The 14704-nt window shown below is 34.7% G+C and overlaps 1 protein-coding gene across 15 annotated transcripts in view; it reads right to left on the bottom strand.

Moving 5' to 3' along the window:
- Window positions 1-14704, bottom strand: part of MEF2C (myocyte enhancer factor 2C) — a 166135-nt gene that overhangs the window by 100802 nt on the left and 50629 nt on the right. For 2 of the 15 annotated variants that reach the window (XM_028493059.2, XM_028493056.2), the window contains exon 3: window positions 12133-12179. The exons of 12 other annotated variants lie outside the window; for them this stretch is intronic. The gene's annotated coding sequence lies outside the window, so the exon portion shown is untranslated. Of the gene's footprint in view, window positions 1-7812; window positions 7960-12132; window positions 12180-14704 lie in introns of those variants that run through there. One more of the 15 variants, XM_028493055.2, reaches the window with a different exon arrangement.

Consider the following 14704-nt stretch of genomic DNA (forward strand, 5'->3'; position numbering starts at 1 on the left):
CTTATTTACAAGGATCTTTTAATAGAGTAGTACCTGTATTTAGTTGAGTTTAATATTCCTTTTTCTTTGAACATTTGAAATGATCTCTTTAAGACCCTCTAAAACAGCAGTACCAAAGTAAGACTTCTGAAGTTAACCTTTCTTACCCTTAATTTCTGCTCTAATTTTTTCACGTACACTCAATCGTAAGTTCTATAATGATGTTCCCAGGCCTTCCTATGTGCGCAGGTAGCCTCAGGATTTAGAGCTCATTGATTGTGTGCTACTCCAGGGAAATGGCTGATTAAAAACAGCCTCTTGAGGAGTAGCTCCTATTCACATCTGGCTCATCTTATTCTAAACTCTTAATACCTGTATGGAAATATGACCCCTAGCTTTGGCTTTGGAGAACCTCAGTTCACAGATCCTTTACCTTAGGTGGCAAGGCAGAAACACAGTGAAATTAATCTCAGTATGACTGGCGTTTGAAACAGTTTCTGAAGACCTTCATCACTGCCCTGACTACTTTCCTGTGAATATAAACAAATGCACTGTATTTTTATACCTAGTCTAACAATAGCTATCACTGATCATCTGCTGGTGTCTGATGCAGGCTATCTGTCACAGTTCTCAGAGTAGAAGAATTAGAACATATCTGTTCATCCTAATCATGCATTAAAAACTGACATTAGGACAGACAACTGGATGGATGTTATGCATCTTATAGGACATTAACCTTGATGGAACATGTAATTCTTTTTATCATTTGACCAACAGACGGAACTACAAAGAAAAAAGAAAATACAATGGAATCTTTAGCATACTGATGTTTGGCAACACCTGGAAAAAAAGAGTATGTGCGTTTTCTTTATGATAGCTAAATACGTACTTGATCAGCTCTCAATAAATAACTGTCCTTTTCCTCATGCAAAGAGGAAAATTCAAAATACTTATTACAAAATGCTGATGATTTAGAAAACACCAACCCCACAAATGACTGACTTTGCTACAAAATGTCTAACAAATGTATTAAAATTTTAGTAAAGCACAACAGACGCTCGGGTACTGTATTATGAAATATTTCTCACTGTATTATAGTAATCTCCAATAAGATTTGATGTTAATTTTAGAGCATGCTTCTGCTAAAAAGGGCAAACCCTGCAACAGATTTAGTACAAAGAAGCTGAAAATATCCCGTGGAAAAAAAAATCTGTAGCGAAATCAGCCAGCCCAAATCCTGCCATTACTCAGCACTGCAGTGACGCGCGGATGTTTGTAGTGGTTTGGGGTGCAGCAGGGGTGGAAACTCTATGTACTCGACTCCAACATGATTGCAATTGAACCTCATCAAAGTAAGAGCTCATAATTTGTCACAGAAAACAGCCAATTAACATATGTTAGAAAAAGGCTTCATAAAGATAATATATGATTAAAGACCCAGTGCAGCTGTTGAAAATCAAAACTATGCATTTAAAAAAGAAATCTCAGCCTGAGCTTCCGTATGGTTCAACTGATAATGGCTACTATGACTTTTTTTTGTTTTTCGTAAGTAGAAAAATATAATTACAGTGCTTCTCGTAAGTTTGGGGTTATGGCGAAAGGGAGAACTGGGTACTGTGGCACTATTTACTATGCCTTACTTACTTCTATAAATAGTTGAAACCCTTGCCAAAACTCTGTAGTTACTTTGTTATAGTGCTATTTTAAAACACAGACCTTCATTGTGAGCTAAACGGCCTTCAGGATGCACTTTGTAGTTGGAGCATTCCTCTCAAAACTATATCCTCCCTTTATCTGTGTAAAACTCCAGGACAAGAGGACTCTCTACATGACTGACGCTCTGACTGTAAAACACGCTAGGGCTGTGTAACGCATGGCTTGAATACATCAAAACTTTTGTCAGGGCTGGTGGTCAGAAATGGTGACAGTTGCACGTCAGAAATGTGATTAAGGTGCCTGTACGCAGTGCAGATCCTCTAATGAGACACAAGGCAGTCTATCTGCCCCAGCTTTGCAGATGAACTATACACAGCTATATGCATTTGGTGTAGTCTCATCATAGATGTTAAATTAAACTCTAGCTTGGACCACGTGGGCAATCAAATCCTGGCCAAAGTTGATGTCATCAGAGGCCAAGAGCCAAAATCATGATGTTTAATATTACAGATATCAATGAAAAAGTCTGATCAACAGTCACAGAGACAGAAACGCATCGAGCACGATTAAGAGGTGCCAGAGACACCACTGGGAACCAAACAAAGGTTCTAGTCATCATGAACCTGAGGCTTTAAAGGGAGAATGAAGCAATCAACAAGAGAACGAATACGATGATTTTAGAGAGAAAACTGCTACAGAGAAAATACCACAGCAGAACAGGCTAGGTAGGGGTGACTAAACAGGAAAGGGCTGACTGAGGTGAACAATGCTGTCAGGGAAGGGTTACTTGAAAAGATGACATCTGAGGAGAGATGTAAACCATGGATGGAGAAAAGCTGCATTTGGAGGGTGAATACTCCAGCACTCCACCTGTCACTGGCGGTATAGATTTGGACAATTCATAGTTTCCTAAACCTTACGTTTCCTCAGCTATAGAATGGGAAGAACAACACATATATTCTATAATTAGGTTGTGAGGCTCAAATAAAAAAATAGATCCACATTCATGTGTAAAAATTTAGTTGGATGCAATTCAATTTCTGAAATTCTCTGTGTAAACTTGTTTAATTTTATGGAAATTATAAATACTTTGAAACACAGAGAATATAGTATAATGCAAAAGGTTTCCAAATTTATATTAGTTGGCTCCAACGGTGTGTCCTCCCTTGAGATGTGGCTATTTCACTGAAGTAATGCCCACTGGTTGAAATAGGTCTTGTGGATATAAGTTCATTTTGCAGTGCTAAATATGGATAGTACCATGAGCAATCTGACAAACACAACACAAAATTTCTGCAAATGTAAAATACAGAATTATATTTTTTAAATCGTATTTTTAAAACTCTTTTAGAAATAAACAATCTTACAGCATTACTAATGTAACAGTCATTGTTTTAGGTTGATTTATTTCCTCTCTCATAGGGCCCAACTCCCAAGCAATCAGCACAGTTTTGATTAAGATCTCAGTGATAATCAATGAGACAATGTTTCCCAGTGTCTCATTGTACCGGAAACATTCACACATCTTTGGAGTAAGCTATGTAGCCTCAAGCCAAACAGATTAATTTCCAATTTAGAATGAACAGACAAATTGAATCATCTAGTATTTTTAAAATTAAGGCATTTTTAAGGGAAAAATACAAAATTTAAGGATTATGAATTTTAATAAACAGGAAATTAGAATGAAGGACAATAGACACTTTAATTTTAAAATTTGTAAAATATAAATGCCCAATGAAAAACTATAGTATTTTAAGTAAGGGGAGGGGTCAAAATTTCCTATTCAAGGAAAGCTTACTTAAGGAATAATGGGTATATATATATATTCAATTTTCCCTCCCCTGTCATGTTTTGGGAGAGTGGTATAAATTTGATCCTTTATTCCATCATTTTCTTTTTATGTCCTATTTGGTGAACATAATTTATCAGTTTTAAAGTACGGTAAGTTGTACAATTTACCATGAAGCCTAAATTAACACTAAGCTATGTTTATTATTATTGGTTAAATGCCCTGAAAAAGAATCACAAATTTGCAAAGTTTCTTTTTTTTTCAGTCAAGATGTCTTCTTTCCTTTTCTAAATGAATCACAGTATAGACATGATTCTAGTAAAAACTAGCATAGTGTTTTATTTTATTCTCAGTGCTAACCAATACTTCACACTGCATACTCACCTCCCTCCCTATCTTGTAAGCTGACCTTTGGAGGACACTTTCCTCCCCCTCCAAAACCCAGTCATAGCCGCATACAAAGCAGGCACATAAATACGAGTTTCTTCCCTCTATTTGAAGCGTTCCCCACTCGATTTTTTCATTTCATCACCTTTCTTTATCTCTTTTTCCACATGTTTAGAACTGAGGGGATATGGAAAGTGAAACTGTCAAAGAGCTAGGAATAGAGGTGTTCTCAGACGAACAGAATGTTTCCTCTGTAAGATGCAGGCAGGGCAGGCAAATGAGCTGCACAGGGCAGGCACCGCGGGCAGGGGGGCAGCGGAGTTGGGTCCTGGGCTGAAGGCCTGGCGGGAGGCTCCTTATCTCAGCATGTCTACACATTCTGTCCCAGGTTCTTTTCAAGGAAAGCCCAAGTCATCCTTGGCAGATAATACTACATGGAAAGTATTACAGTACTTTCCCTATAAAAAAGCCGTGCTACAAAAATCAGAAGTTACTGACATGGACAGGTTTTCATCCTGATTCTCTAAAACCTAGGGTCTTAAAAAAAAGCAACAATTGGTGGAAGCAAGCTCATGACTGTCCTTAGAAATCCCAAAGTGGATTCCAAAGATCACTGGTTTCTAAGGATGCTAACAAGTGATCTCCCGCCCACCCTACCCCTCCACACCCTAAAAAAAAGTCAGGAAATCAAAAAAATTAGGAAAATAGATTTCTTTGCTACAGGACTTTTCATAGTCTTTAATATGCTGGATGCCAGAATCTGGAGTATTTACAAATTTATCAGGAATATCCCTTGGGATATGCTAGCTTTAAAGAAAGGATCAAGCTTCTTTCCTCTGACTACTGAATATAAATGCCCCAAACCAACACTTAGCTCGGTGCCTGGCTCAAAGAAAAACCTAACATTATTGTTGAACAATTGATAAAACAACAATCTATTCTTTTAGCTTGACAAAGGAATACAAACATAACATCAGGTGCAGAAAACTGCTGTTCTTTTAAAGTAAAAATATTAATAAAAATATTTAGCAATTAGTACGATTTGTTTCCAAAGTCCAAAGCACCAGAAAGCAGTAGAGTGCAGTGGAAAGAAAGCTCTATTTGGAATCAGACTCTTGGGTGGGTTCTGCTACCCAGGAGCTGCAGGTCTTTGGGCCAGTCAACTCCCTTGAGTCTAATTTTCCTCAGACATATAAAGGGAGCTGGGTTCAATTTCTAAAGCCCCCTTTCAAGTTCCTAAATGGTATAAATTCAATAAAGGTGTAAGACACAATGAGGTCAGAATGCTTCTCCAAAGGATATAGTTCTAGAGAAACAATAAGCTGACAAAAATGTTTAATTGCCTGTTAAATATAATTGTTTTTTCAATTTTTTTTTTGCATTGAAAAGTTGGTTCACCTCAGCCTCAAGCAAAATAAGCAGTTAAGATTAAGGTTATATTATGCGCTTTGGACTACTAATCATATTTAGAAATTTAATAAATAATTAGCTGTAAATTATAAAATATTATGGCACTAAAAACTTTACATATATGGACTCTAATCCTCATAGCAGCCTATGAGGAAGGCACTACTACCATTTTCATTTCACAAAGGCTGGAGGATAGAGAGGTTAAATTACTTGCCCTCGGCCACAAGGCTAGTGTTAGAGATATAATTTGAACCCTTATAAATCCAGTCCTAGACTTAGTATTCAAATCACACACTCTGCTACTTCTCCATGCTGCAAGGTAATATTCAAAAGAGTACTTTAAAGTTAACATTCTACACAGAAAATGTGATTTTCAGAGGGATTTAGTGGAATCTAAGAAATTCTTTTAAAATCAATGTTCTTTAATGTATCTAACATTCTCTTATTCTTGATGGCAAAAAAAGAGTTTACTTCACTGTACTAGCAGGGAAACAGGATGAAACTGGAGTTAGATACCTTTCATTACAATATCAGTATTTACTGGTTGATCAGCACCAATGGTATTTTCCCCCTCCTTTCTGCAAATGAATGTGGTTGCTCACCAGGGAAAGCCGGTGAGTGTGTATGAATCAGCAGATATTCATCTCGACTCTTGGTAAAAACCATCCAAACAGGTGTCTTCCTGAGGATGGGTCAGAAGAGTCAACTTCACTTATGATAAGATGATGATTACAGAGAGTATTACAGATATCTTGCCACCAGTCTTGGGGCAGTCATCTTGCTCTCCTTCAAAGTACCTCGGGGAGGTTTCTAACCCAGATCTAACCAACCCTGGTGTTACCCTGGTCATTATATCTTCACTTCCCCACATTTCTAACTGCTCCTCTTGTTCTTCCTTCTCCTTCATCTCCTCAAATTATGGTCTACTACAATATTTTTCTACGGGCAGTAGAGTTTCCACTTTAGAATTTTATACATTTACCTACTACTTTAGAATTCTTTGTGTTTGAGACCTCTGGGTATAACTGCAATGCAACCTCTTTAAATATATTCTTTTAGAAGTAACTCTATGGCTATCAGCTTTATAAGACACACACCTAATAAAATATACAAATTAACTGTACAATAACAGTTGACATACTTGGCAATATATTTATGATGGTTGGAAGAAAAATAACACACTGGTGTGTTACAGAAGTTCACACCATTTGTTTTCCACAACGTATCGCAGAGCTTGCTCTATCAGAGCTACAGAGTATGAGGATATAATTGTATACTGTCAGCATGTATCAGCCTTTTCTCCTCCTTTCATAGGCAGAACACGATGGTACATATGTCTTCATTTATATAGTTACACATGTTTACTGTACCAGTTGATGAGCACTATAGGTCAGTGCCACTCAAAAACTCCATAAGCAACAATGGCACATTATATCCAAGCTTGAATTCAATTTAAGATGCTAGGCAGGTGACTGCAAAGTGAAAGCTCAAAATGGCTGCCTATGTATCCCAGGCACTTTGAGAGGGCTTGTGGTAAACAGGAAATCTCTGAGATTTCTAACTCAGTAAGAAAGGACCCGTTGGCAAATACTGCCTTTCACAGCGAAGACACCTCTGGAATAACTTTTATGTCGGTGTCACTCATGCCTGTGGGTGGATCCCGTGATAAGAGAGCTCTGAGAAGTGGAGGGGGGAGCACGTTACTTTTAGAGGTTAGAAAAGCGGACATGATCATCAAGCAACTAGTTAACACACCAAATCATTATGTGGCCACATTCCTGAGGATTCTGAAAGTCAAAATTGTATAAAAATGTTCATCTTTTATAACTTATGAATTGGAAAACAATGAATGATGGCACAGTCTCTATCCAGTTCCTTTGAAAAAAATTAGCTACGATGAATATTTAATAACTGCTTCTCTGAATTTAATATGGAGAATTTCAGGGTGGGCTTGGACATTTCACTTGCCTTAAAATGCTCTTTATGAGAACGATAAATTTTGCTATGTTACAGAAGAGCAAAAAAAGTCTTTTTTTTTTGTAGAAATACATATCTACATTTCCATTCAGCCAAGGTAAGAGCAGAAATGCCGGATATTAATAGTGGCAGGGGCCATGCAAGGTCATATCATTTTTCCCTCCTTCGGATAATACCATACCCAAATTATTTCATAAAGATTCCACCTCTCTTTTAAGGCCTTCCGGAAAAGAAGCAACATAACCTTCCTCACTAACCTATTTTGATATCTCACAACTCTCACTCTCAGGAAATTCTTACTTATAGCTAATCCCTCACAGAATGCTTTATGCCCAGTCCTGTTGCTCTAGCCTCTGTAGAGAGAACAACACCGGGTGATCGTGTTTTCATGTCATGTGCTTTAAGACTGTGAATTGAACTATATCTATTTTTGTCGTGCTTTCCTTGCTTTAGTTTCTTTTTTCCCCCATCTTTGTGGCTCTTCAAGTCATACCTGCCTTCAGCTCTGGAGTCCAAAAATATGCATAGGACTAAAAAAAGGCTCTTGTATACTCCTATCAGATACATATTTTTAATTATCCACACACTGCATGAATTCTAAAGTAAATGTTTACCTTTTCATTTATTCCAATTATGCATTTTTTCCGCTGCCAGATTTGCTTCCAGCCAACTCTTCCACAGTTTGTATTTAAAGAGTTTTTTTTGTCTTTCCTTGACTTCATGATTTCTGACCAGTTCTCCAGTCTACCAAGGTCACACTGCGTTCTGATCTTGTCTTTTCAAGGGCCAGACTTCAAAAACTCTCTTTACACAGAACCCTTTAAATTTAATGTACAAATTATTTATTTCACTATTCCTTTAGCTACCATTCAAATCTGTCTGGTTTAAGGAATATTTTCCCAATTTATGGATGAGGATGTCATACAGAACAAAATCAAAAGGCTTGGACAGTTGAGATTATACCTATCCCTTCTCCTTCACACTCTACAGTGAAGGTTAAAATATTCTAATAGGACCAGTTTTTATACTCACACCCAGGGTGTTACAGGATGTATAACAAACGTATAACAAATCCTTGTGATTTTTTTCCTTGTACATTTTTAAGTCTGCAAATAAGAGAGTTAGTAATGGTGGTTCCTTGGGTCACCCTTCGTTTTCTTTTAAAAATGTCATCACTGTGATAGTTACCTTCTAGCCTTTATTAAAAAATCCTTAAGAAGCGTAGCTTGTGGCCTTGCAATGGCATTATGTTACAAGAATTCCTGCTACTAAAATTATCTTAGGCTTTAGCCAGAATTGCTCAGGAGTTCCATGAAATTTGCTTTGTTATTTAATATCACTTGATTCCTTAGGTCATACGTACATATGTTACATTTCATGGATGTGGCCAAAACCATGAGGTCATTTCACTGCATAATAAGGGTAAAAAATAAAGCAAAGAACCGTTAAATTCATTCCTTCATTCAACCTTTTTTTTTTGGGGGGGGGTAACTGCTACGTTCCAGGCACTATTCTAAGGGGTCTAAAGGAATAAAACAGATAAAAATTCATGCCCTCGTGGAACTTACAACATTACTGATATTATCTGTATTTACTTTCCCCTCCACATGAAAATTGGGCTACTCTTTATCCTTTGCTGTTGTTTTTGGTTAAACTGAATAAATTCATAAATATCATATCTTAATTCTGACTCTCCTTATTAAACTTTAAGCCTTTACTATTTTCTTGGAACTTTCATTTCCATATTATTTTAAATTTCTTTTTTTTCTCATAATACTTTTTTATTCCCATTCCTCATAAGGTCTTTCTTTAGCCCACCAGATATTCTCCTCCCTTTCTAAAAGTTTGTGATACAAGATGAAGTAGTCTTTGACTATTTTTGCATCCTCCATCCTACATACTAAATTTTCTAAGAATACCTTTTCAGTATTTCCAAGTCCTTTGAAAATCTGTTCCATTAAATTCATCTTTTTCTATTGTTGAATTTTTCAGATCTTTAATTCCTGCCTGGGATTGGATCCTAAAATAATGTAAATCTTTGGTCAATCAGCAGGTTTGATAAAAACTAAACTAAGTAATGAATAATAGTCTTAGCTTTATTGAAAGAGAAATAAATGCTAACAAATTAAGAAAGCCACTCATTTTCACGTTTCCTGATTGTATGTCTGGGTAAGGTATGACTGAAATATTTGGATATTTCTATTATACTAGGAAGGAAACAAGTGATCAGTGACTCCCTATTGTATAATAAAAGACAGAAGATTAGAAACGAAGTGCAGTTACAGACATCAACTGTATGGGAAAAAAATAAAAGACACACAGTAAGAAAAATCCTTCCCTGAGAATTTATGGATATAGCGTCAGCCATCAAAATGACAGTAAACAAAGAAGTGGGAGATACTGTGATAATTCTTCATCAAAATTTTAGTTTTCATTAAGTATGTTGAAAAGATTCTCAGGAGGAGAAAACAGTAAGATAAAGGAGAACACACCTTTTCCGTGTGGCTAGATGTGTGCCAATATGCCAACTTCCTTGGTAAATTTTTCATGTATTTATAAGAACCTAAATAATAATAATTTTAAAAAGATGTTAACCTAGAATAGGATTTCAATGGTTTTTGAAGGAAAGTAACTTTTCTCTTCTAGAAGCCTTGAAATCGAGGCACCATCCTATAGTGAAATGTATGAACTGGAGAGGGCATATGATGATGCTCACCACAGCCACCTACCCACAGAAACTTACAGCCCCTCCTCCAATCCTGCCCTAGAAGGAGAAGAAGAGTATGGTGCAGAGATAGGCACATCACTGACAACCATCTGGGAAACTCAACAGACTGAGCTCCTTTAGAAGATCCTAATGTCTGGGGTGGTGTTGCCTTGTCTACCTTAATGCTTTTCCTGTCTCATTTTTATTTTCTTTTTTTTTTTTTGAATGCAAGGCTTTGCAAAATGTCTCTTTAGATTTCTTTTGTGTTTTGTTTATTTTTTAAAAAATCATGTCACAAAAAGTATTTCTATTTAGGTCTGTTTTTCCATTAGCCATTTGCCTTTCGCTAAAACTTTAACTGTATTCTATGCTTCTATTTAAAAAATCAACGGTAAACCGATAAATTGTTGGAATTAAGTTAAAAAATCAAAGTCTATCTTTAAAATTCTATTGAGACATTGTGCAAAAATCAGACAGACCAATTACTAGGTAGACAATGTAGGCTACACAATCACATTTAAACTATATTTTTAATATCTCTGAAATTCATTTTTTTCTAATATACAGTTTCTCCGTGAGAGGCATTAACTAGATGATATACATGTTTCTTCTATTTTTAATGAAATATTTTATAATCTATTGAAACTAATGCCTATGACTTTCTTTAATCCAGAAAATTATCATGTTAGGAGAGTCTATTTCAGATTGGAAACGTGGAAGGAGAAAAAGATTTGAACAATAAAATTTGAAATTCTGGCAATTCGTGTTTGAGAGTTTATTCCTGTGAAACAATTTTTAATCATCCTAGTAATAGTGATAATGATAGTTCATTGAGTGAACATGTCCCAGGAATATTATTTCTATTATTTCAATTGAACCTTATACCTGGATAATTTTGTACTATCATGATCATTATTCATATTATATTTCTGGTTCAGAAAAAAAATCAAGGCACTGAAAAAATACAAAACTTGCCCAACTTTACACCATAACTAAGTAGCAAAGCTAGGTTTAGAGATAAGGGAGCCTGACTCCAGATTCTAAGCTCATATTCCTCTGCTATATTGCCTCATCTGTTAGGGGGCTTTACAAATTCTAACAAAATATTTTCATCATCTAGTTTTGAAATTTTATATGTGAAAGTCCTAAATCAGCTGACAGTAAAACATATAAAATCCAGTACATTCATGATCTGAGCTTTTATCTAAATACAAACCTAAAAGTTTGACTCCCCTTAGATTAAAGAAGGGTGTTTCATCTTCTCTTTGACTTTTCCATGTCATTTTTTGAAACTGGATTAACTTTTTCCCTGATTGAAATTATATTTCTTAATGTATTTTTACTACAGTTATTTCAAGAACAACTCTTTTTCCCCATGGTTAAGATTTTAAATAGTGTTATAGGCTGCCAGCAACCATTTACTTATAATTTATAGCCAGAGGTAAGATACCTCTAATTTTCCATTTGGTGTGTTCCTGGGTAATATAAACATAATATGGAATTCTGATTATATAGATCAACTTGACAATAAATTGGAAATAGGTGTTGCTAAAGGTTAAATTTATAGGTAAACTGATGAGAAATGCAGGATATTGTAATCTGTTGAACATGCCTTACCTAATAAATTTCCATGTCCTTCTTATCAAATGATTCCTAAGGGTGCTCTGTATGAAAATAATTCACCTTGTATACTATAAATGACTCATTGATTGAAAGCAGCTTTCTAATTCTCTACATATATGTGATACTCAAAAATGTAAATGACCAGTGAATTTGTTTTAATCCCAGAAATTAACTAATTTGGCCTGCTTCTAAAAGTTAAACTAAAATTACGAATAATGAACACCAAACAGAAACTGTCATATCCTCCAGTGTCAATGGCTCCTATAAATGCTGTTGTCAACAGCTGGTTCAAATTGCCAAAAGACCCCAGAAACAATTCAGGAAGGAATAGTTTTTAAATGGATCCACATTTGTGGAAAAAAAATGCTCTTCCTTTATAGTCACTGTTCATTTCCTGTATTGAAATATGATGTAGAAGCAACTGTAAGAAATTACGACCTGCTTAGAGGCTTTTTACTAAGCCCAACTTCCATTATGTGAAACTTCTTACATATTATAGGCATTTTAGTACAGATTATTACTAAATATGAGATTACAATGGCAATAGGATGTTTTAATAAGATGACAACTTTACTATGTGTCATGATATTTTCCATTAATTTACCTGAATCTTTTCTGTGCCAAAGTTCCCTTCTTATGTGACAAACTCACCTGAGGTAGGAAGAAATAAACAATGATGCACTTGAAATTTCTATTGCAAAATCTAAAAAGTTATGATAAAAATACATGTTTTAACTTATATAATCCAAATAAATCCTAAATGGTAATAATAATAACGGTGCTGAGAGTTTTTATAAAATATATAATAAAGGAATTTTTTCAACATTGAGTTCTCAACCTATATCTTCTCTATATAGGTTTTCTGCTTTTTAGAACTTTGGTTATGAGTGGTATAATAAAATTTGACTACAGATTTACACCTATAATAAAAATAAAATCAACTTCAATTCTTTATGAAAGTGCTACCAATATACAGTAGTTCCCCATAATGACAGAAAAATGACAGCAACAATGTTTTGGATAAACTGTCATTTCAGAGAGCAAAGGGATAAAGAAAATAATTAAGGGATCATTTAAAAAATATATTTGTTAGGATAAAAGAAAATTAAAGGGTAAAATTCCAAAGAGACTTCTCTTTGTGCTTAACATGGTAGAAATATCATTCAAATAGTTATAACCCTGCAAGGAGATTACCTGTAATTCTGCCAAGGTCACTGCCAAGTTGTATTAATGGCCATGTTCAGTACATGTCAGTCACATGAGTTAGAGCTGCCTTCTTCTTCTTTTTCTACTGCATAATGACCTCCCTCTTAATGCACACTGACAAACTGAGGTGAGTGAATATGTTTTTCCAAAATATAGATGGAAGAGTTCCATTCCTTCAACTCTCCTATTTTAATTGTACCAAACATGTGGAATGTAAAGTCTGGCAGGAAAGAGGTTTTAAATATTCCATTCTGAAAATTGAACCATTTTTGAAAATGGCACTTTGAGTCTTAAAGGGAATTATTTGTGGCTGCATTGTGAATTTTCTTTCAAATGCACATTTGCTTATATTGCTTCAAAAGCACAAAATATTTTTTAAGTGTAGGAATAACATTTTTTTAAAATCTAGAAAATGTCATTGGAACACAGAGTTAGTAACAGAATGATTTAGTGTTCAGTAGTTAAGCTCTATTGCAGATTTGTAATTTTCATTTATCAATATTATTCATCATTTACAGAAGAAATGTGAGAGTGGAGGCATATTGGCTTCTGAATACATCTACTGACTAGAATGCAACAGACATATTTATGTACTTAGAGTAAAAATAGATTAACACATCTCCTTTACAGGGCTTATATTTAAATAGAATAAATCACACCCTCAAAGTATAAATGATATTCTAGTATGTTATAATAAGACTGCTTGTAAGAGACATCTCTAATAAAAATTTACCACTTTAGTCCTGGAATACCAATTTAGTCCTGGTTTTGAGATTAGCAATAATTAAAAATATCTCGGGAATTAGCAGTTTCAATTCTCAGTTTAATATGAGAACTTGGTGCTGATTTCTTTGTTTCACTTATATACTTTAATTCATCAAAACATTATTGAAATGACTGGGAAAGAAAGAAGACATGAAGAAGCACTCCCCTGCTTATATCAGCTGACCTGAACAATATTTTAAAACTATATTTAGAAAAAGATAAAAGAGCTGAGTACAGTGACAATTCTCCATGCCAACTTCCTCTATTACCACTTTTCTTTTTTTCATTTAGTAACTCATCTATAAAACGACGACTTTAAAAAAAAAAAGAGAATAATTTCAGAACCTCTAGATTTTAACAGGCTGATAAGATACATAGTTGCGAGACTAGATCAGACACCAATCTATAGCTTTCACATAAGATCACTATTTCTATTTTGTTTATCTCATTTATAGTTGCACAACTCTTGGTAATGACTTGGATCACAAACGCATCACAAAGCAGTTTCTCAAATCTGAAGTCGAATACAAACAACTATTATCTAAATTACAAAAATCAGATTTAAATATATTGCTTTTAAAAAGTACATGAGTAAAAATTGGCAGTACACAAAGTGCAAATAAATTCCATTCTGCAAACTTATTATAACTAGTAAATGGGCACATGGTGATGTAACTAAAATTCATAAATAATATTTTAGCGAAATTTATAATCTTACTATGATAACTTTTACACAGATGATGTAGAATAGTTTGCTATTTAAAAAAATTCCCCAAAGGCACACAGCAGAGGAAGTGGTGGAGAGAATCTGCATGATTTAATAACCTAATAATGATCTGTATTTGAAATCCAAAGCTATAGAGGCTGAAAACTGTTTAGTAGAAAATAACAAACCTACTTCCAGAAGTTTGGTTGAATGGGTACAACTTTCTAGCTATGTAACATCTCTTACTTTGCAGAGTACTGGGTAAACCATATGTGGATGAAAACCATCTCCTTAAGATAAAAATTCACATTTTCACATATTTACATCTTTCTACATAGAAATAATAGCAGGAAATAAGCTAAATGCTTTATATATAATATTTAATTCTTGTTGTAATTATTTTAGTCACACTAAGGTAATAAACTGAGACACATTTTGAAAACTTTAAGTAGTGTAACTTCTCACTCCACAATGTTGACTAGTTATTTGCAACTTCAGC

Source organism: Physeter macrocephalus, chromosome 8 (genome assembly GCF_002837175.3).
Source record: "Physeter macrocephalus isolate SW-GA chromosome 8, ASM283717v5, whole genome shotgun sequence".
In the NCBI taxonomy this organism is placed as follows: Eukaryota; Metazoa; Chordata; class Mammalia; order Artiodactyla; family Physeteridae; genus Physeter; species Physeter macrocephalus.